We start from the raw sequence: 23,407 nt of genomic DNA on the forward strand, positions 1-23,407 counted from the left end.
GTGGTTTACAGGGCAATATTCATAATGTGCACAGTACAAAGACTCGGAATAAATCTTTTGATTTGGAGTGGTTAGATTTGTAACATTAGCAATTGCGTAAAAGCTCCTGAACTATCTTCCTTATCAGTGCCAGCAGCGCCTCCCATTAGTTTGGAATAAGAAGTAGCAGTAAATCTTTCATATGATTATCTGAGGAATGCTGAAACATGGTTACTGTTTCTCACTGCTTCAAGGTCAGCATGCTCTCTTAAGGTTGTTCATAATTTTTGTTTGAAGTCCACATCATACGACTTCTCACGTGTAATCACTGTAATGGCATTGATATGGCATTTTCAGCAGCTTGCTCAGACGCTGCCGTATGTCAGTGTGCATCTCTGGGATCCACGGGAAGATGCCAGCAGCCCGTCACAGCACTGTATTTCCACTCTTTATGATATGTGCACAAATGAGATGTTATAGCCTGTGGTACATTTCTTAAGGACATATGTGGATTGGCGCCCTGATGTGCCGCTTTGCTTGTTCATTTGTTTGTGTCTAGTGGATGTATCATTGGTTAATCTGACCTTACTGATGTGGTTAAGCCTTATAGTAGATACAGTAGATTAGACACAGATGGATGCCGTGTTCGTTCAGATGAAACAGCTGCCATTTAAAGATATTTTACTAAGAGATTTCTCCGTTGTACTTGACATGGTTTTTAAGGAGGAATGGGACAGTTTTCAGTTTTCAACATTTTGAAGTGTTGATGGCTAAGATTGGCTAACATAGCTGCAACACCAGCCTTTCCCATGTGCTTTGATTATCTCGTGTCTGCTCTGCTGTTTAATTTCCCACCGTCTTGCCACTCATCCAGTCGCTCGCTGTCGTGCTGGGCACATTTGAGTTGAAAAAGCTGTGCCATGGCTAGAGGGGAAGCTGCTGGATGGAGTAGATAGTAATAATGACCGAAGTCAAATGCTGAGCAGTGTCATCACCATTGCTGGCTCTGCTGACACACAGCCGAGCCTCTGAGGGATGGAGGAGGAGGTGAGATGTGAGGGCAGTGGGGAGGTCAAAGGTTTGAGCCCTGTGATGACTGACTTTGCCATCACTGTATTGCTGGACCATTAATGGAAGAGATTAAGCATGCATCCGGACCAGTGGATGATCTATGCTATGTCCTCATTACAGCTGTTTTGAAGGGCTTTTGTTGTTTTGCAGACAATAAATAAGCAACGACATATTGCAATATATCCATTCATTCGATATTACTACTGTGTCAGTGGTCATGAAAACATCCTCATATGACCAGCTCAGACCAGCATGGGCCTTACTGTTTAAGGCTGACCTTTAACCCTCCCTTATCATTTTACTATAAGCTCCATCCTACACATGCAACTGACAGACGGAGCTACGTATGATCTTTACTGCATGGTGGTGGCTTACAGATGTAACCCTGACAGTCAACACAGATCTAACTGTAAGATGTTTTTCCATCTGAGAGAAAATCATTAATCCTCCAGATAATCTCTTTGATTTTCGGACACAATAGTGAAACATGGGTCATCTCTGTTTATAAAGGAGGACCATGATCATCATAATTACTAAAGAATTTGAAAATGAAGATTTTTGTTTCCCTTACTCACCTCACCCCACTGGTTATGCACAATGGGTTAAAATAATGGTGCATTTATGCCTGTGGCTTGATCATAAAGCTGAAGAGCAAAATTGAAGCAAACCACCGCTCTCTGGCTCTGCACTAAATCTATTAGTCTTCCTGTTGTGAACGCACAATAGTTTCATTGAGGCCTTTCTTATCCTTTCACAACAAATTTTGCCCAGTGGACAGCAGAGCAAATGCCTCTTGTCAGAGCTGTGAGCAGGGGAGGATCACTCTTTGTTTCACCAAGCCAATCATTTAATGTCATTCCAAAAAAAACATCATTTTCATGCATTATGGATTTGCACCAGTCGAGCATATAGCATATGTGTCTTGCCAAGATGAATTATGTCTGAACCTCCTGTTCCCTTGGGGACTCATTAGTGTCCATATCAGGAATGTTGGGGAAAAGGCCATTGAAAGTTGCTGACTCTCCCTGCATGTTTTGTCTACATGTCTGTCACTGGGCCACAATGGAGAAAAAGAGCGCTGGCCAGTCATTAACCCGATGGCCACTGAGTCCAAGGACCAGTCGTGACCCATGGGGTTAACTCGGTCTGTGTTCCCCTCAGTGGGCCCAGACAATCGGGCCTACTGACCTCTGCGGTCGCGGCCAGCCTCCAATGGGAGATAAGAAGGGATTTGGTTTAGTGCCTGTGTGTAGGTGTAGGTGACAGGTATGGAACTTTAAAATCACATATACTAGATGTAAAATAAATTAGCATATTTAGATTAACCAATAAATTCTCAGTATTTTCCCAGCTTGTCTCCTGTCAACCAATCACCTGCCAATAAGAATGATAAAATAATGAATAAATAATGGGTTGAATTTGATGGTGGGACAGGATCGATGGAATTATTTCACAATTTGCTGTGATTCATTTTTGAATTTCCTTGTATTTATTCAGAGAATGATTTATTTCCTAATGTCTGCTAATATATTAGCCATGTTTGGAGCCCTAGAAGTTACAGTAAGCTTGACCTGTAGTTGTAGGATCTAGGCCAATACCGTGCGAAACCCTCCCATGCAAACATCTGCGTCCTTGACGGTCAAATCGACCTAGTGTAAGCCAAGGAGCAAATAGCCATCGGATGAGTTGTTTTAAAGCGTAGAAGTACGCTGACTTGTTTCTGATAGAGGTTGATTGTAATTAACAAGTCAAATGGAGCAGAGCCGTGACAGATGTGCCATAAAGTGCTCAGCTTTAGTATGTTTGCGTGCGTGTGTGTGGAAGAGTCATTGAGGCATTGCTGCTCGAGCCAGTATCCTTCACTTAACCTCACCAGTGCACTGCAGTGCCTCCACACTGTTGTTGAGCACAAGGTTTTATTGAAATTCAATTTGACCTACATGAACAGTAGGGTTGCTTCAGTAGATATTACACTGTGCACTGGAAGACAGTTTCTTTAAGCAGCGTTTCCTCAAGGTGTAAAGAATATCTAAGAATAAAAGCAAAAAAGGTTTTACTATTCTGTTCGCTATTGTTGTGAGTTGTCCTGTTCTGCTTTGTGTGCAGTTCTGACGGGACTGTACAAGTTTTCTTGGTATCAGCCTTTCTACAGGAAGGAAATTTCTCCTAAACAGCCCGTTATCAATTGTGAGAAACCGTCTGTTTTTTTGTTGGTTCCTTTCATGTTGCCAGCTCACAGACATGAGACAAATTAGAAACTGTTGTCACAGTCTGTAGTCTGTCATTGTGTTTTTTAAAAGCGCTGACGAAACATATTGGGTGGAGGATGTTATTCTTGTTTCCGCTAGTCTATAAATCAGATGATAATGAGTTTAGTTTACTGAATGTTACTGTATGTGGTTTATCCCGGGAATCCCAGAGCTTTAGCAAAACTTCAGGCCATTTGCAGATTCTTTTGCGGTGTGTTTTTCAAAGTGTTGTGATGAAATGTATTACTCTTGACTGTGTTATTCTTTCATTTGACAGCAGCAGCAAGCAGTCAAAATCTTTTTAGGTGTTGGCTAGGAGAAATCAGAGCATACCAACATACTTCCAAGAAGCTTCAAAATCAACTTCATACTGCTGGCAGTATCTTTGAAAAATAAATAATATGTCTCTTTTGTTCAGTTCAGATTGTGCTCTTGAATTATGCACACCATTAAACCAGGGCATCACCATGTAGCCTTTGTATCCACTTACTGAAGCACAAAAATGCCTGTACATGATGTTGCCTTTGGCCTATTCCTGTAACTTGCTGTTAGCAAAGACATGGTAGTCTGCAGCTATTTTAGACAAGCCTGAGATACTGGAGTTACTGGTGTGTGTGTGTGTGTGGGGGGAAACCCTCTTACACAGAGTAGAAAGGAAGGCTTAAGCAAAGAGGGGCTGAACTGTGAAGGACTTACAGTCGGCCCGGCCTTTCCTTCTACTCTGGGCTGCTGCAGCAGTGGTATGATGTGTTTAAGGAGCACCGGTCCAGCCATGCAGAGCTAATTCAGAGCTAGAGTAGTATATTCCATCTCGTGTGTTTTTTTTCTCTTTGTTTGCTACATCATTTTGACTAGCCTTCCTTTTATGCCATTTGTAAAGGCTGTTGACGGGGGATAATGATCTGGAGTGACAGTGACCTGATTTTTTTTTCTTTCCTCTTGCTTCTGTAATCGCACTGTCTGTCAATGTGGAGATCAACTGCTCCCCTCCTCCTCTCTGCTGTGGACGTTTGGAGGTTAGCCACAGGGGGTGGGACGCTGTGGAATCCACAGCTAGAGGGGCAACACATTTGACATTGAATGCTAGCCTTTATATGGGTTTACTGCCTTAAAAGAAGAAGGAGCAAAGGAGAAGGAGATTACATAACACATTCAGGCCAACACTGTCCCAGACACTATGTTAGATCCTAACAAGAGGTCTCTGTATAAGTAATTCTTACAATGCCCTAACAGTTACACTGTGTGTTCATTCAATGCTTACCTTCTGCAGGCTATGTTTACTGGAAGCCTGTGGAACCTCTCTGAAATGTAAACAGGACTGTAGGGCCACATACAGTTCAGCGCTGAGCTGCATGGGCCCAAGCCAAAACACAGTGAACACACAACTGCTGGATACACAGCCAGGTGCTGTGTATCTGACCACAGGAGCAGCTGTATAATTACACTGTTCTCATCTGTCTCAAGATAATCTGTGTTTAGGTGGAGAACACAAACACCAAAGGTCAGAGGTCAAGATAAGCTTCCAGCTTAGTAAAAGTTGAACGTTTGTGTCTTTTTCCTCCAGTGATACTCTGCTGGCTAAGATCTTTGTTGTCCACATCCATTCACTATGTAAAACTCCAGTGGTTAAATGCACATATGCCAAGAATTCACATTTTTTCCAGCAAATATCTCACTAACCAGATTTCCCCCAATCCCCTCCATGATTAAGGAAACAGTTTCTCATTAAATGACTCTAAACAAGGTTACCGCAGAAAGCCAACAATAATCAGGTTAGTTAGATGCATGTAAACACACTTATTCTCTTCAGGTCACACACGAAGATCCATTCTCTCAGGTGGTGACATTTGACATTTTCTTGGGGAGGGTAACGAGAGAAATGAGTGTCAGTTAATTGTTTCCTGTCATTTTGTTTAATTTTCACTGAAAGGCGGTCTGAGTCTGGGTTCCCCCGAGGAGACTTCTTACATTTCCCCGGACTCAAACGTGGCCAATCCCCTGGTTCGTCCATGCTGCTGTTTGTTGACTCCATGGATTGCTGCTGCTGCACCATTTCTTTGTCCCGTCAGTGTTTTTGTTGTTGGGCTGCAGAATCAACAACGTTACCATGACTACATTTACAGTGTATAATGTGATGGGTTTGGGAACCTTTTCTTCCCATTGACACTGTAAAAAGGCACACCTCTAACCTTGAGCCTCTGCTTCATAGGATTTTGCTCCAGGGAGTCCCATACTGGAAGTCTGTTATTGATTTAGTATTGAATGGTATTACTGTCTGTGCTTTCTCAGGGGCCATAGCAATGCTGAGAATTCAAATATTTCAGATTTCTTAGTTGCTGTTTGAAGGTCAGATTCATAGTGCTAAAGGCCTCTGTCTTTCTTATTAACCATGCAGGTTGACTAATATCTTATTTATAGCAGTAGCCCGTGGGAGTCGTCCATGTTATCAGACCCTGCTGGATATAACACCGCATTTCCAGTCTACCTAAATGAAAGCAGGACTTTCTGTTTGATTCTGCCGAGTTGGTGACCCTGGGTGCACGTTGTACAGCTGCCAGCGCCTGGTGTTCTCTCCAAATGCTGCCATCTTGGTGACATTCTTCAGAGCCTGCTGCAGTTTAGAGATAAGGAAGTGAGGAATAAGGAAATCGGAGCTTATTTGGGATGCTGTTGTAAAGTCTGGCCAGCTCTGTGATTAAGGACAGACACCTTCCTGTGCACATTTTTCATCTTGTGCCTGATCTCTGCTTGAGTGGGGTGGAAGTGCATTAAAGTATCTAAATCCAGCTCTTTTTATGTCATTCTGAATTGCATAAATATTGATGCTAAAGGACTTCCATGTGTATTCAGCAGTGAGGTCTCCCGTGAGGAAATTCTGCAGTGAGCAATACAACTGTACATCTTATGACTGTTGGGTTTTCCCACCCACCCCACCATTCTTTGTATGCTCCCTTCCCCCCCTTCATAAGAGCACCTCATCAGATCGTTGACCTCGATCGGTTCCGAAGGTCAAAGGTCACTCTATCACTGGGGGCCCTCACGTCAGGTCAGATCAGTGCGCTTGGCTCCTGGTGGAAGGAATGAATTCATCCGCACTCGTCTCCCTGGACACTTTTCCCCATTTAGCATTCAGGAAGGGGGATGGTAAGATGGCGGCATAACGACGTGGTAGCAAGAATAGAGAGAAGATGTGAAGGCGAAAAAAAGTATTCATGTCTCCTCTCCCTCTCAACACTTTTTATGTGTGGCTGTAAACAGGAGCTGATGATGACCAGTTGACTGGAGGAATGGGATGTGTGTATGTACTGTATGTGAGGTTTTTTGTTTATGCCAGCTGACTCCTCTCTAAATCAGTGAGATCAAGGATGTGTTGATGAGTGGCAGTAGAGAGGCAGGAGGAAATTTTAGAGTGCCGTATTTGCCCTGATGCTTGGGTATATCATTAACATTATTAATCAGTGCATGGAGACAAAAGCACATTGTGTGATTGTGGACACGTGGGCATTTGTACATGTAACACTGTGTGCATTTGTGTGTGCTTATACGTAGGTGCGCGTGGGTGGATGGTTCTCAGTGGGTGGTTAGTCTTTGACACCCTTTTAGCCACCACACCTCCCTTAAACACACCCACTGCATGCCAGGCCAGCTGCAGCTGTTGTGCCTCAATGCAAGAGATGTAGAAAATTTCTCTCACTCTGCAATTAGAGCTGCAGATTGCTGAATAGCGCACATTGCGATGTCCTAAAATTGCACTTGGTCGCCTTTCTACCACCAAGAACACTGAGTAAATAGAAACTGATGAGAGCAAATCGTGAATAAACCGGCCCCGTCTGCCTCCGAGTTGACAGATTGTGTTTTGTGCAAGCTGCTCCTTGTGATGTGCTGTTACCCTGGTTAAAGAAACCAAAGGGTGGAAAAAGGCCTCATTGATGGGGTGGGTTTCTCACGCCTGACTGAGAATGTTCGCTTTCCATCGAGTCAAGTGGTGTATTGTGATCTCAACCAAAGAAATGCAAATATATAGAACAGATGTACTACCTCTTTTTTCCCCGTTTGTCGGCGGGAGTAATCCCTCACTCCAGTGGAGATTGTGTTGGGTGCACTCTGGGTGCAAGACTAAAGTGTTAACAAGGGAAAAGCCATGTCACCCTGGCACATGTGATGGCTGCCCGCCTTTCAGGGCCTTTTCTCAATAAGGCTAGATGCTCAGGATGGATAAATGGGAGGCTTTTGTGGCCTTTGCCAGAGGGAGAACCACACAATGAAGGACACACACAGAGCAAGGTCTTTTCCAGAGAAAACAGCTAAAAGCAGCATTTCTACAATCCCTCCTCCTTTTTCTCTTTCACTCCCTCCTTCACTTTCTCCTGTCTTTCACTCCTACTTGCCTCCCCAATCTTTTCCTCCTCCGTGAGAACTGAACCTTGCTCCCATAATGTTTCCATAAACGGGCTGAGGGAATGGAAATAACTCAGACCATTTCCCATTGCCTCCCTCCATCCACTCTCCCCCTACTTGCAGTGTCTTTACAGGGCCACGGACGGTACTTAAGCACACTTCCCTTAATGATGCACAGTGTTTTACACTGCTCTGAGCACCAGCAGAGTGCACATTTAAAGCATCTTCTACACCCTGGACAAGGTAGCCTGAATACAGCTGTGCTGCTGCTACTTCATCAAGCATCACCAGGCCCTTTCACCACTGCTTTGAACAGGATGGAGGTCAAATTGATCCTCTGCCTTGGATTAAAGGACCACTGCATATCCTTCAATATGCCCAGGAGACACTGACTCAGAATTACTAGTTATTGTAGTCCTGTTTCATTCCTGTAATTCAGGTTCTCTTCCTCCTTTAATTCTTCTTTTGAGTCATTTTTGCCTTTCAGTATAGCCACTATTTCTCAGTCCCTATCTTTCCTCTCTCTGTTTGTCTTTTTTCTTTTACTCTCCTTCCCTCTTTGTGACTTTTGGCACATTATTGTCTTAACTGTCACGCTGTGGCTGTCTGGGGTTTTACATGTACAGTACATTTGCATGTCGGTTGCTGCCTACATCTGCAGGCCATCCTGCCAGGACTGGGCAATCTCTCAAGTGGGTGGCTTCCCTGGGAACAGATGTTTTTGATGCCACTTGTAGGGGAAAAGCTTTGAAAGTGACTCCATAAAAGAGATGCCAGCTGCATGACAAACCAGGGCCGCCTAGTTCTCAGGAATTCTTTCGGAGCCATTTCTCTCTGAGCTCTGGAAACACGGCCTGTGGAGAATAAGAAGAGTTTTCACTTAATCAGACTGTTCCCTTTGGAGAACTTCATTAATTACAGGAGGAAGTTGCTGTACTGGAACATATGTTACAGATGGCCACGGACTTAACTTTGGAAAAAAAAAATACTTCTTCTTCTTTGTCTTATTTATATTTTGGTATCTAGATCTCTTTTTCCAGTCTGTGAGGTGTGGTAAACTACCTACACATGCCAACAGTTACATTTCTAGATGTAACCCTTGTTATCCTGCTTGTTTGGTTGTAATGTTGCTTTCCAGTTCTCTAGCCAATTGTAGTGCAGGCACCTGGCATCCTCCATGGCCATTTAAAAGCACTGGCAACTTTGCCCATACTGCTGTTAACAGTATGGTTTCCAGCGTCAACTTTCCTTTGCTTCCTGACTGCCTGCTGCCACAGCACACATCCGTAGAGCAGCACCCCTGATCTGGCATTCAGCGCTCTCTCCCCTGCCAAACTTCCAATGAAAAGCAGCTCTCTGGCCAGTGATTATTATTCACGTGCTAATTTTAGCCCCTGCAATCGTCAAAAACCCTCATTATGCGCCCTATGGATGAAGCACGTCATCTGTGCCGCACACAAATGTGCTGAGCCGGAACTATTGGTGTCTGCCAACTTTTGCCAAAGTATAGTTTGTAGGTTGTGGTGGTAATGCTAGTACTCTGCCTCAGGAGTTTTGTACAGATCCTAATCACATGTTCATAGAAAATGAAAGAGCAAAACTGCAAAATATAAACAAGACTTGGATAAGCACTTAACTGCTGGAGGCATTCTCAACGTGCCAGTGGCAATGTCGTAGTGTTCAAAAATTAATCCATTAGTTTGTGCTGCGGTGTGATTACAGCAACAGAATTAAGTTTACTTTATCTGGTATGAACAGAGATCAAATTGCTTGCGATGATTTTAAAAGCAGTATGTTCTCAAACTGTAGTTCCAAACATTTTAGCCAGCTAGTCAACAAAAGAGTAGTTATTTAAATAAATGTAGATGTCAGAAGATGTAAAATTATCTAGTAATTTAAATGAAAAAAACTAAAATTAAAAGCATGTGTTATACTTCAACTACATGTATTTATCTAATGATTCCTCAGATTTATCCTGTGACCCCTTGGCGGGGAGTTTGGAACTGACTGCTCTGAAATCATCTGGTCCACCTTTTCTTTTTAGATTCTGTCCAACTTTTTTTTTTATTATGTTGCTTTGTTTTGCTTGAAACTCTGGAACAATGTGTCTGTCCCTGTGTTTACCCGATCACCACTCATCTCTTTGCTGCTCTCTGCTCCTCTCTCCTTTCCCTCCCTCAACTTTTTTCTGTCTTTGTTCTGGAGGGAGTTCTGCTGTCACTCAAGGCTGTCATATGCAGAAAAAGTTGCCTAGCAACAACATGGAGGGATGCGAAGCCACTGTTTACTCTCCACCCCCTCACCTCGTGTGCCCACTACCCCCTACTCTTTCACTCTCTTCCTCTGTCGTGGAGATGGAGTGGCATGGGAGGACAGGGGAGGCAGCACAGCCTCCTGCTCTCTGATGAATTCAGACAACAGATACAGAACAAACTGAGGGGAGGAGAGAGGGTGGAGAGAGGGAAGAGGAGGGGGGTGGAGAGGGAAGAGTGACATTCAGAGATGCTGTGTCTGCCTGTTGCCTACCAGCTGCTATTCCTCCTTTCCTCTCTGCAGGAGGAACAGGCTATTTCCCTAAACAGCCCCTCTCCCACTCTGCATAACTAAGGAGAAACTTGTCTTACCACAGCATGCTGTTATCAGCAGGACTAAAAATACTGGACAGCAAATGTATCACATGCCTGGCTATCGTCACACCCTCATGAAAGAGGGCTCAATCTAAGCGCATACAGGTGCCTTTCATTCTCTCTGGATTATTAAATGTCCCCTGGTGGAAGCAATCACAAGAAAGCCCTTTGTTCCTTTGTTCCACATTATGCCGTTTTAACTTGTTTAGTGTTGTAATTACGTAGCAAGGTTGAATGGCTTCCACACTGCCATTCTGAGTTTTGTTGTCTTTTCAGGGTGACTGTGGAATGACAAGAGGTTGTTTTCAGAAAGAGCAGTCTTCACTGCAGAAGTGATACAAGATTAAGACACCAAGCTAGAATTCTCCTAGACAATGTTGTTTGTATTTTGACCAGACTTTGCATGAGTAAGTTATTGCACTTGCTCATCTTACTTGATGATGATGAAAAATGGCCTCAGAATGATCTTGTAGGAATAGTTCATCATTATGGGAAATATACCTATTCACTTTCTTGCCAAAAATTAAGAGGAAAAGATAGATACCACTCTAATATAAATCTGCTAATGAAGCAGCTACAGCTCAGACATGCTTAGCTGAGCTTAGCTTAGCATAAAGATTATGAGCAGCATGAAAAGGTCAGCCATGGAAAAGAAATGTGTAAAAAGTTATGTAGCAACTCCTCTGAGTCTCTGTTGAGTTTCTCTGCACTCGGCCAAGAAATGCTCACATTAATCTTCTCATCTAACTCATACTTCTAAGCATATTTCCCAAAAGGTCCAACTATCCTTTACAACATGCAGTATGTGAAGTACACAGCTAATTTTCACTATCCAGCTCAAGTACAAAGCTTAACAGTTCTCAAATCCAAAGTAGATAGTTTTCAAAGTTTCCGAAAAAAGTTTGTAAAGTCTTGTCATGATAGAGAAATCAGAACCTTTGAGTCTGGTCGCTCTCATTTCAAATGTGAAGAACCAAAGTTAAGTGTCACACGAAAAACTAAAAGTACATGGACAAGCCTCTAGAAGTTCAGTATATTTATTTAAATGAGTCAAATCTCTCCACAACATTTGAAACATGAGCTGTGAACGATGTTTTTTTAGTGTTTGTGAATGTAGGTCGTCTTTATGTGTATCCGTTTGTGTAATGACTACCCTTGGTATGTAAATTACCCATCAGACCAGTCGTCCATGTGCAAACGAGCGGTGTTTGTGGGATTGTGTGTTCCTCCACAGGCCCCGCTGCACATGTGTGTAGGCTGATGAATAGTTTGTCTGTTTGCTGGGATGCAGTGACAAGAACTGTTAAGTGTTACCTCCTGGGGCTTCCCACTCTTCAAATAAAACTCTTTTCCTTCCCCTCAACTCAAATCAAAGCTGCGAACCTGCGAGCAGAGGCTGGATCAAAGCACTCTGTGGCACAAAGACCTGTACTTGCTGCCATTCATTCAGCTTGATTAAAGTCTGTCATTTCCTGCTATTAACATGTTCCTACCTCCAACCAGAAACAGACAGAGCAAAGCAGTCATCAGGAAGTGGTTAGAATGACACTGTTTTAGTGTTTTTCCAATTAAGCTCTGTGAAACTCAATTATGTTGCACTATGCAAGGGGAGAAATATATCATCAAAGCTCAATTACCCCACAGAGTTGATCTTTATTTAACTTCTTCGTGTCCAAATATGGCTGACTTCCTCAGAAATAACATGCTTACACATATTCATACCTGGTAGTTGCACAGCATAACTGCAGTCTTCTGGTTTTGGCTGTTTTTGAAGGTTAACGGCATCTTCCTCAAAGGTGCCTCAGTGGTTGCTGAGAAGGTTTTTATCAGTCTCCACACCCACATTTCATCACAGTTCACAGATAAAAACCATAAACACTCACAGTCACAAGTCTGCTTCACTAACTCCATGTCAGAGCTGTGACACACCACACCGACCTCAAACAACTAGTATCAGCAAACAACAACTGATCAAACACTTAATGACGACTGACGTTGCCTGATGTCTGGGATTTGAGTTTGAACACCACAAAGACCGCAGCTTACAGGCAGCTGACTTGCACTTGCATAAGAGAAAATAAGCACTCAGAAAACTGTATATGTAATACAAAAAACAAGAACACACCACTGTGAATCATAATAAGAAGAGAATGAGTTTGATTTAAAAAAGAATCGGTGCTGTACTGTTTAATCGTTCAGTGATGGCTCAGCTGTGTCTGGTTGTTTTTGTTTTCACCAGTTTCTAATGGGTTCACCTCTTCCTCTCTTCTCCTACAAGCAAACAACCAGGACTGACATTGTTAGTGCATAGCAAGGCAAAGCATTGCCTGACACTGCCATTTGCAACTTTTTAATAGACCGCTGGCTTATTATTTCCTTCCAGGCAGGCGCAGAGCGCACATGAATACCAGCAGTCATCTTGCAGTCAGCTGTAGTCTTTGCAGTGTGGTTTTATCAGGAGATGTGAGGCAGCACATCAGTCAGTCTGGGTTGGTGCTACTTCTTTGGCTTGTGTGTATGTAGGCCCTTAAACCTGGAGCTGTTTGCAGTGAAGTACTGGAGAGTAGCACCATGCAGAGTTAAGTCCTTTCTTTCTCCCATGCTTTCTCCCTTGCCCCCCTGTCTGTTGCCCCTGCTGAAGGTAGAAATATGCAGGCTCAGCATATGGCATGTGGATTGAAGGATTATAAGTTTTGAAAGAAGGGCAATTCCCCTCTCTGGTCATGTCTTTCTCCTCTTATCTCAGTGTGTTGAAGGTGGTCATGGTTGCTGCTTGCTCTGTTTGTCAGACAGACCTTTGTACCACGCTGTAGTTCATAGGAGAGGGAGCAGATAAGTGGATTCCTCTATCTCCCGCCGCCGCTCCAAATGTCAGCCATCGCAAGGAACTTGGAAGGTCACAGGCTTGACCTGGGCATCTTTTTCCGCGGGAACAATAGCTTTTCCCCCTCTTTTTTTCTTGTCCTTCCTGTCAGTCCATAGAAGCTCTGAATGTCATGGTCCACCCCTCCCCCCAACCACCAACACCCAGCAGTCCTTCTCCCCCCACCACCCAGAACAGCCACCTACTTTCCCTTACATATGCTAATGTTTCAGTCTCATTCAGCTGTTGGTGGCTTTGTCACAGGGGGAGGGAGAGGGTTGTGTGCATTAAGGGGCAGCTGTATGCATTTCGCTAAATTGACTCCCCAATGGCTGCCAGACTCGTCCTTATTTTACTCTCTCCTTAGTTTTTTTTCTGTCTTTCTCCATTTTCTTGCTCAAACTAGTTATTGGATAAAGGAGCAGAAGGAAGAGTTGTGGCGCCGGTGTTTATTTTAGAGGCTTTCTGCTGTGAAGTGTGGTGGATTTCTCTCTCCCCTGTGTGTTTTTGGGTGGCTTGTACTCAACAAGTGGCTGATGGATTTAATGCACTTGGATGGCATCTCCACAGTGGGCTCATTACCACAGTGGCTCACAGGGCTTTGTGTCCTCTGCTCTTAGGATTTATGGCTGTGATGAAAAAGGACTCTCTTAATCAGGTAAGCATGGCAACTGTTGATGTCTGATATTGGACTTTCATGTAATGGCCTAATATGGAAAAGTGTAAAGGCTAAATAATGCAGGCTGACCTCAGTTTTACCAGCATTTATGTGCAGGATAAGCATTCTATAAAGCGAGGGAAGTTTTATTTTGCAGACAATGGTATGTATGAGTAGTCTAGCCTGTGGTCTGTATCAGAAGAGGAATTTGTGAGTGTGTGTTTCTGGCAGACGCAGCACAAGAAGTTCTTCTGAGGTGAATAAATGAGTGATTCATCTGTGTATCTGTGCCTACTCCTGTCCTCCTTACAGTTATCTTCCCCCCTTGCATCTTCCGGTCGACTAAACTTTATTCTGTGTCAGCTGTGGAGCCTCCAGCTGCTGCCCAGAAGTCCAGATTGTCTCTCTTACGCCAGATTTCTGTCAGCAACACCAGGCCAAGTGTGAAAACCAAACTTTGAAAAGAAAAAGGAGTACCACTCAAGTGAGTAAGAGGAGGGAGAGATGGTCCGTGCACTGAAACATTCTGAGTTCAGTCAGCTTGTATAAATTCTGCTCCTTGATTGATGTGTGTGCGTCTCCGTCTTAACAGTGTCACACAGCTTACCTACTTCCCTCCTCTGCTGCACTGTTGCTCAGTGATAATGTGACAATCTGGACTCTGACTGACCTCAGCTGAGGAACAGAAGCTTAAAGGTTCTCAGTGCTTTCAATCTGAACTCCTCACAACTCTTTTCACAGCTTGCCTTTTGCGAGATGAGAATGCTCTTCTCACCATTTCTCTCCTCCTCCTCTTGTTTTCTTTCTACTGAGAGAGTGCACTCTGCTGACAGGCTGTCATTGGTATGGAAGTAGCTGGGTAAGCAGCAGGCTGCTGGGAAGCAGCAGAGGGGGGATGTGTGCTGATGGAAATAGGTGGTGGTTTATTCTGGAGGCCTGCTGGGCCACATCAACCCTGCACGTCCCTTTCTGTCTCCCATAGCAGAGAGGGCCGGTGTGGCTAGGCCCAGTTTTGGGGGGGACAGATGGTCCTTTTTGGAGAAGAGCCACAGCACAGTGCTCTCTGTTCATGGGGCTCCGCTGGAGCAGCCAGGAACAAACACGGTCTCCTTCTGTTGGGAACATACAGGAGCTTCAGTCTGCGAGACCTGAATAGGCTCTGGGAGTGACATCTAAAACTATGCATGTGTGTCTTGGGTGTGATACTAATGCTGGTTGTTACATAATGGTAACTGACATTCAGCTAAGTGCTTCGTGATAGCACTGCAAATCACATTTCTAATAACACGGTATTCCATTAGTCATATTAGTCAGTATTCATTAATATTGGATCAGAATGGGGACTCTCTGCTTTATCCTCTGCCAAGTTTACAACATCACTTAAATCTTTTAACTTGGTGCATTGTGGAGCTCTGTTTTCCGCGGTGCTTGTTCTTTGTTCTCATGTGAATAAACAGGGAAAATCTGTTGTCCTGTCTATTTTAATTCTCAGATCACCCTGAAACAACTAAAGGACAATGGCAGTGTGCTGCCTGGCAGGCGCTGGGCAGATAGCCAGCTGGCAGAGCAACAGGGCAGGAGACTCCCATTTTCAGTGGAGCCAGGAGGAGGTCTGCCTCTCTCCCGCACTACACCTACAGCCAGCACTGCCACTATTGAGCCGTTTCATATGAGGCTCAGTCCAACTTAAGAACAGGGGCTCTTTTCTTTTCATAACATAACTTTACCGCATAGTTCAGCTCCACACCTTGTCAGTGTGTGATTATGTGAAGCTACCATCAGCGTCGTGACTGTGGTTAAGGTCCCATTTGATGGATTGCTGTTAATAATTATGTTAATCTTGGCATGTAAAAGCCGTCATTCCAGTGCTGCAGCTGAAGCAAAAGATGTACTTTATGTTTGCATTAGAAATACTGATGAATGAAGTATTTGCTTAGTTGTAAGTGACTGAAGAGCACTCTAAGACCTGTTGTGGTTATTTAATGAGAATATAGCATGTGAAAATACTGCTAGGTGATTATTTTAGCAGCATAAATTCTGCATTTGAGTGAACACAGGACATGCTGTGGTGCTTCACAATCCAATCAATTACTTTGAAAGAGAAACAGAGATGAAAGATATGTGTAGTCGTGCAGCTAGGATCAGTATACACATAATTGGATTTACCTTGACTCCCTCTTCTTCTAGTTCGCTGGCTCCTATACACAATCATGGTTTTTCAGACCACTCTCTTTTCTGGCAGACCCCCTTTTCTTTGTCTGTAACAAAGCATATGGTCGATATTATGAGATCTGAATGTGTGCAGGAAATGAAAAGAATTCACCATTATGCGGTTTCTGTTGGGTAAATACTTACTGTTCCCTGAACCAAGTGAAATGGAGTCAGATCACGGGTGACCCCTGTGCTTTAGACTCAGCTGTAGCCAGCACATTCCAGATGGAGCTACTGCTAGCACGAAGCGGAGCAGACTCAGGGGTGCACTGGTGTAGGAAAACAGACTCATGTTCATGTAAGCTGCCTCCATGATAAGACAACGGCCAGAAATAACCACCAGTCCAAACCACAAAGTCCACGGCAAAGCAAACAGCTATCTTTTGTTTAATTTTTCCGGGTGAGAGCATAACTGTTGACAGATGAGGTGTGGCGAAATGACTGTGATCTCGGGTTAGCACTGCAGCCACGGGAGCAAATATCAGACAGTGCAGCTCATAACATATCCTCTTTGTCTGTTGTATTCCAGCTGTTGTCTGTCTTGTATTTGTGGAAAGCTGTTTGGTTTTCTTAGGAAGTATTGAAGTCTTATTCTGGTATGAAGCAACTTCCCTTTTACAGAGATTCCTGTCTGGGCTGCTCGATTCAGAAGAGAAACAGGTGAAAGGATTTTTACTTGAGTTTTATATAGATCAAAATGCAGACAGAGCATACAGAGTCTCTTTTGAAGTAGTGCTCATGCCAGAAGTTAGACTGCAGACACTGCAGTGTTTGTTTGATAGAGGCTGTGTTCTCCCTAAGTCCATGCACCTGGGGCACTGACTAGGCATTAGTGAATGTGGGCATTTCCCACAGTGCATTGTGAGGCCCAGCGCTCGGGGAATGATGAGACAGTGAGGGTATATGTTTACTCTGTGCTGTCTGACCTCTTTTTTATCTCTTCTACTGATTGTTCGTCTGCTGCTGGGTCAACTCAGGTCTGTGCGCTCTGAGATGTAAACAAAAAGCCTCTAATCGTCTCATTCTTGCAGAAGCTGCCTCTGCTCAGCCCCTCTCTCTTTACGCAAGCACACACACTGTGTGTTTGTGTGAGTGTGTGTGATTGTGGGCATTGCCAGGTGAATGGGGTCATGTGAAGATGGTCGGTAGTGATGACATGACACTCATATGCTCTCAGTGGAAGATTTTAGCTCAGAGAGACTCAGTACACACACACTGGCTGTCAGATATAGATGAGTAGTAGTAGTAGGGACTTTTAAAAAACAGAAATGTCATGTTGTCTCATGCGGTATGGCAGGTTTGCAAAAAATTAAAAGCCCTGGACTGGGTTTTGATTGATACAGTGTGTGTAGGCCTCCAGTTATAACTTCCAGCTTTTTTTCCCCAAAGACTCATTCAAAGCACCCCCAGCTGGTTGAAAATGTCATTTGATCAGTTGCAGTTGTAGGTATTGTTTTTGGGGTGCATATGTGACAACTAGAGCAACAATTTCAAGGCAACTTTGAAAGAAATTCATGCTATTAATATGTTCCACAAATACTCAAGGATCTATTGAAACTTGTTGTTGTTGTTGTCGTTTTTACAAAGCAGCTGGTACTTGTTTGCACATATCACCCTTCATATCACCCGGATTAGATAAGAAGTGCTGGTAATGTATTGTAGTTTAGCATTCACAGAAATCTCAAATCATCGTACCTGGGCCTGAATCATAGCCCAGATGCAAAATAAAGAATGTGCCAGAATGTTGTGTTTGAAATACGCTTCTAATGCAATTAAATAAATGTCACCAAGCTCATTTACTTGGACTGCTTATTGCTTGTTAAACATAGTTAATTGAGTTTTGAATGTGACAAATAGAAGAAGATTTTTAATGATAAGGGTCACTTGTTTTTGGCACATCATTTAAAAAAAAGCTGGCACACGTTCCCCTCCTCATCTGTACTAATCTTCGCTTCTGTCTCCTTGTTTGGTTTCGGGAACAAACACATCATCTCCTCGTCTGCTTTTTGGTGCTGTGAAGCAGTACAGGGACCGGGTCTAAATAATCTTCTCCACCCTGTCATATGAGCTGTTGACTATTAGCCGGTGCATCTTTTCATTACGTATTTCATCGTCAGAATTTCTAGACAGATTTGCTCAAAATGAGACGGTGGGATAAAGGGGGACTAGTGGGCAAATGGTGGGTGAATTCAGCTGCCTGTTTGGTTACTGACAGTCACATCCATATATCCTCTCTAATGGGTGATGCTGTCAAATTGCTGCCCATCACTAGTGAAGTATTATTTTTAATTCTGTAGCTTATTACTTATGTAACCCCACTTAACCTAAATAAATACTAAGCATCTGTGGTTGTTAAATTCTCATCCATGTGAATATTTTTAAAGGATAACTAGGCTGGATATGGTTTGCCGTTAGTTTCCACATATCAGGCTCGATAATGCAGCTGGCTGGAACTCATTTCATTGGTTTCCTTACCTCCCACTGAGGGTGTGACCCTCCATTCACACTGGCCATTAAAATCTCAGCATTAGTCCCTGCAGGCTATATTGGCACATCAGGGTGTTCAGTTGGTGGTCTGACCACAATAAGAGAGGGTGGAGTTAGATGATTGGGTTCTTACCGGCTCAGAAACAGTGAGTTATCACTGTGTACAGGAAGGGGTGTGTTCGGCCATTAATGGCAGGGCTCAAGCATCAGTGCTAATTTGAGTGTCAGCTGGTGGGAGATACCTCCCTGTTGTGAGGTTGAATTGTGGGACCAGTAGATGAAAGAGGAAGAAGTTGAATGGTGCATTTGGTTTTCTTTGGTCCATACTTTCATAGCCTCAGTTGGTGTAAGCAGTGGTACACACACACACACACACACACAGAGTCCTAACACCCCTTTACAAGAGTCCTTTCTGGTTATGGAAGCACTTGGGGAAGATGGTATGCCTGGTTTCCCAGGCCCCAGTAATGAACTCTCAAGGATAACATCGCCCAATTAATTGGTTCTGTGGTTTAATTGCATGAATGTCTTTGAGCAAGGTTTGGCAAAACTCCCATAGTTTTTTTCCCTCCCACTCCACCACTTTCACTCCTCTTCTTAACCTCACATTCTCCTTTGCAATAACCCAGTTAAGGTAGAGAATCGCTCCAGTGAAGCAGAAACAAGTGTTTTCATCAGATTGGTGATACCCGTGTCTGGTTGCAGGCATATACCCCTCCTTCTCTTGCTGCAAGTGTGCTGAATTTAATATCTATTCTGCCCAAAACCGATGCATATACCCCTCCCATTCTCACCGCAAGGTTGGAACAGCTGCTCACAATAGAGGATTGAAAACAGAGCTTCCACGTTGTTTTAAATCAACTCCTCAGAGGGCGAAACACTAACACCGTGTGCAGCTCAAATTTGATCGGATTTGAGAGTGGAGTGACATGGAATGTGATTCACTGTTTTTATTGTAAGTTTATTGAGGAATCAAATGGCGGGCAGTGAAGCATACGCATCGTGCCTTCAGGTCTGTTTGCTTTCCGCTTGGATTTTTTCCTTCCTCTGTGTTAATGATAAACACACTGTGACACATCCAAATGTCTGACTGGCTGCAGCATCTCAGCATAAAACAGTAGAAGGCAGGTAACAAGGTACTAAAATAAACGGGGGCCGTGAAAGTGCCAAGGAGGACTTGTAAATTTGCTTCACATAGTAATGCTGCCCGACTCACTATATGATGAAGCCCATGAGCTGGAAAATTGGTGTAATCGTCTTGGCCTCTAACCTACATTGCACCCTAATTTGGCTGCGGGAGGGGAGGATGACTGCATCACGACTTGGCCCCAGCTCCGGAGGTCGAGGCATCTTGGGGACAAGGCCAGCTACTACTTCCTGCTTGCAGAGAACAGAGGAGCATTAATATGGCTCAATTACACAAGGCTTTATTAAAGATAATTGGCCATAATAACAGGTCTGTGTTCACCCCAGGGCTCGCAGTGGCCCAGCAGCTTGGTTGGGGCTAAGTAAACATGTTTGACTTTGACCCGGGGTGCAGTAGGCCGGACACTCTGGTGGATGCCGCATTTGCGGAGGAATGTGAAAATCCAAGAAAGTGAAAAGTAAGGCTTGAATGTAATTGCCTCATTTGAAGGCCATGTGCTTTCTTTTACCCTACAATATGTTCTTGCTGAAGCTTTGCCAGTGAACCTAATAATATAATAACACAATGCCTTGTGTTTATATTATTCTGTATTCATGCACTGTGGGTGTAGTGGCAGAAACATACAGCAAAATTGTGCCTGTGATGTCCATACATATGCAGATCTTGATATTTTACACCAATAATTGCGACTTCTTTGTGACTTCTTACTGTTTTACTGAACCTGTGCAACATCAGTTCACTGAGTTCATGCAGCATAATATATTTTGAAAGGTCTAAGACATGTCATTATGTGACATGTTTGGCTTTTCAGAGAATCACTGCTACCTGAAACAGGCCTTGTTGCCAACAAATCAGGCATGTAAAGGATTTGGCATTCCACGTTAGAATATTTTTAGGGCTAATGGCACACTCCTGCTTCTTGAGCATACAGTATGTGCCTAATTTCCTGAAGTGCCGTCAGCTCTGAGTGGATTAGTCTTAATAATGTGTTTGCAACTGGCATCGAATAAAGCTTCAGTGTTAATGTATGCACTGCTGCTTTACAGAAAATCCTTGCATTACGATTTCATTTCCATAAATCTTGTTTGCAATTTCTCCTTTTTCCCCACTATTAGTTCAAGTATCTAAGGAGCTTTTGGATCATTTGCAAAACTGAAACAGAGCTGCAACCAAACCCAACAAAAAGACAGTCCACAGCTTTCTTCAGAGGGACCTCCTCTCACGTTTGTGTAGGAGTTGTAGAAGAGACTAATGAGAAGTCAGTCAGTCTAGCTAGCCCGCCAGAGATGGCTGACATCATGCCGAGTGTCCTGCTCTGGTGACACGGCCTATCAGTGATAGTGGAGTATTAATCTCAGGATGGTGGACAGAACATGTTCACTTCTCTGACAGCGTATTAATATCAGCCGGGCCTTTAATCAGGCCACAATGTCAGAGGATTATTTTAAGACCTGGCAGAACCGCTGGGCCACTCCTCTCTGGATGAACCAAGATGAAAGACAGACTATCCAACATCAGAGACAGAAAATGAGTTCATTACTGTAATTAGGCCTCTCTTTCTCTCCCATCTCTCCTTATCCATCTCTTCCCCCTGTTCACCAGGCCTTGTGTCTTAAACACCCATAATGGCGATGCATTACTCCAGTAATAAAGGGCTGTTAGCAAAGCAGACCGCCCACCCTCCATCTGCTGCCTCCTTCGTACACACAGCCACAAAGGGAAGGGCAGAAAACGGCCTCCTTCAGGTCACACAGAAGATAGATTCTGCTGACCATGTAGCTCGTGGCACTCTTGATTGGTTGAGGGAGCTGGGGGGTTGGATGTGTGGAATGAGACGTGATACAACTGTGTTCATTAATCACTGTCGTAGGGAAAGCAGCTAATAGAGGGAAGCACAGACCACCATGTTCACTGGTTTATCCTGTCCTGTCCTCGACGTTAAATAAAGGCCAGCTCACCCTTTTCTGACCCCGTGTCGCTACACAATCGGGGAGAGGCTGAACAGTATGAACATAAACAGTCTAGTCTCCTGCTTCTATTTTTTTCGCTGCAGAGGCAGAAATAGGATGCTATAGAACACAGCCAGGAATTAAAAGAATGTGAATTGATTTTAAATAGTGTGCTTTCAACACGGAATATTTGCACCAATGCCTGATGTATCTCTTGGGTTTTATAGCTTGATTTCTTTTCTAAGCAATGACATAATGCTGTCCTAACAATGATAAGAAGTGTTAAGATTTGGTTTGTCTGTCTTGACAACATTACACTGCTCTATCTCTCTTAGCTGCTCAACAAAGACCACTGTGAGAAGTCATTCATGCTGTTTTGTTGTCATGCACTGAGATTACAGTATGTCACTTTCTTTGTTCTTCCCATTCTTCCCAGTCATCCATAAAAAAAAGCCTCAGCTCGAGTGTCACCACTGATAAAGCTGTTTGCACAGGTGGCACATTTCGCTGTCACTCGCTCTAATTGTGAGTGTGAAAAGACAGTGTTCAGTCAACGCTTGACATTTGGGTGTTGGTCAGCATGAGTGCCATACACACCTCTGCTCCCTGTCATGCCTGGGAAAGAGACCTGAAGTGGATTTTGGTTGACAAGAGAAAGCTAAAATAAAATGTCTGACAGCAAGAATAGAAGATTAAGGGAAAACTATTTTGGATCATTTTCCAAGATTCTTTGTTTGTTTTGGCCACAGGACATTTCACATGGTGTCTGGGGGGTGATGGATAGTTAGTGTCAACAGAGGTCACTTTTCCTCCCTTTTCACTTTTGTTAAGCCATGGAATGAAATTTTATAAAGATTTCAGAATATATTAGTTGTAGTTATACCCGTTTTTGAATGGGAGAATTCACTTCTGTAAGTAAGGATGAATTGCTTTCTTTAGAGAAAATCAAATTCCACAACTCTGGCCTTTTCAGACACAGACTTTGTCTGTGTTTAAACTGGGAGACTTTGGCCTTGTTCACTTCACTGCAGCCAGTCAGATAATCCATTATTTATCATTTGCTAACTGCAACGGACAAACATATTCCCCAGAACAGTTCTCGTGGCTTCATTATGCATTCACATGACACAACACAATATCTCGCTGTCCTCTCTAAGCCGTGTGTTAAATACAGTTACACTACAGACAGTTTAGTGCTTGTGAATGATGCTGTGTCCATAATCAAACTAGTCCGAAATGGGAGTAAGAGGATTGTCGATAGTTTGGCAGTAGGCGCAACTGAGAGGGTATCATTGTTAGTCTACTCCTACACATCTGGGTCATGCATGCATTAACCTGTGTTTGGCCCGGGCAGAGGCGCATACATTATTATTACAATGTTTCCAACTCGTCCCAAGTGTATTTTGTCTACTCTGGCTTGAAGCTAATCTTGAAGTGGCCCACATTTTCTTCCCAAAATAGTCCACCCTCCTCCTTAACAGCAAATGACAGAGAAATGTAAACACTTGTCTGGAAACAGAAGCTATCACGTTAAAGGCCAGTGGACGGGGCTGAAGCAAAGCCTCTGATGCTGGGCCCGACTTTATCTATCACATTCACAGTGAAACCTTATAACGAGAACAGCTTTAACAGGGTTTATCATCCTCACTGAAGCAAAAAAAGTAGCAGTTCAGTACCCTGCTCTTGGTGATGTGGGGAGGGTTACTTGGTAACTCATGGGGTTTTCACATGATTGCAGTACTAGAAGAAATGAGGCACACCACCAGCC

The 23,407-nt window shown here is 43.6% G+C and overlaps 1 protein-coding gene and 1 long non-coding RNA gene across 7 annotated transcripts in view; one reads left to right on the forward strand and one right to left on the reverse strand.

The window, feature by feature from the left end:
* The window catches only part of LOC108885784 (signal-induced proliferation-associated 1-like protein 2), a 77,059-nt gene that overhangs the window by 3,329 nt on the left and 50,323 nt on the right, over positions 1 to 23,407 (forward strand). The gene's annotated exons all lie outside the window — the stretch shown is intronic.
* On the reverse strand, positions 11,370 to 16,547 carry LOC108885787 (uncharacterized). Its single transcript, XR_001961292.2, has 3 exons — positions 16,201 to 16,547; positions 16,012 to 16,103; positions 11,370 to 14,957 (listed from the first exon to the last, which is right to left on the reverse strand). It is a non-coding gene; the product is annotated as an uncharacterized LOC108885787 (long non-coding RNA).

Source organism: Lates calcarifer, linkage group LG16_LG22, assembly GCF_001640805.2.
Source record: "Lates calcarifer isolate ASB-BC8 linkage group LG16_LG22, TLL_Latcal_v3, whole genome shotgun sequence".
Lineage (NCBI taxonomy): Eukaryota > Metazoa > Chordata > Actinopteri > Centropomidae > Lates > Lates calcarifer.